This window comes from Asparagus officinalis, chromosome 1 (assembly GCF_001876935.1).
Source record: "Asparagus officinalis chromosome 1, Aspof.V1, whole genome shotgun sequence".
NCBI classification, from domain to species: Eukaryota; Viridiplantae; Streptophyta; class Magnoliopsida; order Asparagales; family Asparagaceae; genus Asparagus; species Asparagus officinalis.
Window position 1 is genome coordinate 56,005,197 of NC_033794.1, and position 2,739 is coordinate 56,007,935.

The following is a 2,739-nucleotide window of genomic DNA, read 5'->3' on the forward strand; positions in this document are numbered from 1 at the left end:
ACCCATTAATCAAAACCGAACCGAACTATTGCATGTCAGTTCGGTGCGGTTCGGTTCGGTATGTTCGGTTGTAATCAAGATTCATTCAAATGTTATAGATAAATTTATTCATGTCTATTATACAACTTTTTTATTTTATTTAATTAATTAATTTATTTATTTATTTGCTTTATTCACAACTTATATACATACTAACATCTAAGGATTTTGAAAAAGAAATAACATCTAAGGATTTTGAAAAAGAAATAACATCAAGATAAGGCGATAATCATAGAGCGTGAGAATTTTTGTCCATTGTGCAATCCCTGTACTGAGCCTTTTGTTCTCAATTTGTGAGGGGTACTTGCATTGTGAGACTTCCCTTAATTCCACCATAATAATCCTAAAATTGTTCATAACTGAGAATAAATCAATGGACTTTTTTAGTTGTTAGTGATAAAAGTATTCCTCAATAATAAACAATTATGAATTAAAATTAATTTCAATACAGCTTACTAACATGCAACGAGAACTAAATCAATCTTAATTCAAAAATAAAATAAAAATTAGGGTTTCAGTTGATAGCTCTATTGTGGGTGCCTCCAAAGTACGAGATGGGTCTTGAGAAGATGGTTTAGTGACGATGAAGAAAGAAATAGAGGAAGAGAGTCGTTAGGGTTTCTGTAAAACCTCGTAAATTTAAAATATTGTGATATATGATAATAAATATGTTATATGGTTATAAATAACATATTTTGATGTTTGAATATGTTAGGAATTAATTTGAGATCAATTATTATTAAAGTATTATATGATATAAATTATATGATATTATAATAACTAACTATTATTTATATTAATATATACGTATAAATCATTATTAGTTATATATATATTGTTATATAATATTTATGTATCTTGAAAGCAGTATATTTTCACTACATAAACATACAGTAATACATAAGTATGATACATTCATACTGACAACTAAATATAAGTTATATATTTATGTAGTAGATATTTAGGTAATTACGTATGGTACATTTTGTATATAGATTAAGATTTTATTATATATATGTACATTACATACAGTACATTACATAATATCAATATCATATACAATTACAACATACATACATAATAGTAAATATATTGGACGTAGTATTTTATATTTGAACTATATTTAAACTTATTAGTACTATAATTATATAGTAAGATATTAATAATAATAAGTATGATAATTAGGATAATTATTAAAAAATTTAATATATAATAGATTTATTAGTATATATATGTGTGTATTTATATTTAGTTAATAATGTATCTACAATGTATAATAAGAATGATTAGTTAATAGTATATAATTAGTATTAGATAAGTATATAATAGAGCTCCGTTTTATTATTTAATAATACGTTTTTAAATTATTACGTATATAGCGGATTATGATATAAATGAGACATGATCATAGCTATACTATTAAAGATTATATAGATAAATTTAATATATGATTAATATATATATTTATATATATTAAATAATAATACTTGTAAAATTAGTACTTATATCAAGTTATATATAATACGTTAGTGATTTAAGCTTCATGGGGGAATAAGGGGTACTATCTGGGCCAAAGATTCCTTGGTAGTGATGTGGACACATTCTATGGTCCATAACATCACTAACCTTTGAAGTTTTGAGTGCTTCCATCTTCATACGAGTGTGCATGTATGGACAAAGATGTGTTCCACATCACTACCAACAGGATTCCTTGGTACCAACGTAATACCCATGTCTCTCTCTCTCATTCTCTCTCATCTCGTCTCTCCTCCTATATAAGGCTATTAATATGATGATTATGATTTAGTTACTACTAATATTATAACTGAAGGTATGATGACTGTATATATACTGTATATTATACATATATATATATTATGTAAACCATATGCTAAATACACTAGGATATTATATAATCAGTATTATTATAGTTAATAATCGAAGTAATTGATATAATGTGAGAGAACAGAGTCTCCAGGTATGAAGAGGCTTAGCATGATCGGCATAGCCTCGCTCTTCGAAGGTCCAGACACCACTTGGGTGTCTCGTCGTCGTTCGTTTGTCATGGTGCTTTCGGACCGGCTAGGCCCTCGCCTCCTCAGTTGCACACCACCGCCCTTTGAAGTCCAACACTTATATTCAACGATTGTCTGTCTCACTTACGCTCAAGCTTCTTGTCGCACTTGCACCGCCCTTTAAGTGAGTTCAACACTCGTCTGGAATTCCTTGTCTCGCTCTGGGACTCATGTCGATCTCAACCGATCCATCTCTCCAATATTCGATCGGGATGATCATCGGACTTCAAGCGACTTCCTACCGCCTTCTCGAGTCGAAACACATGTGTTGTAAACTCCGTCATAGTCGGTTATCGAGAGTCGTGGCTTGACAACGGAGCTGTGATTATTGTCTGGCATGGTCGGTTCGATGTGAACACAGAGTGTCTGTCGTCCGTGATCTGTTGATTCGAGTTTATGAACGTCGATGGTCGCACAGAGGGTGTCGTTTGGTCTAGTTGGTCGAGTCATCGAGTCGACACAGAGGGTGTCGTCACGTCCAGTCGGTCGAGATGTCGACCTATGTCGGACTCCGAGTCGAGTCGACACAGGGGGATTTTAGCTATTTGTACAAGTTTGAACGTGGATTTATTTCGTTCTTCGAGCCATCTTCCAGCGACGTGTAGGCTTTGTACACGTGTTTTGG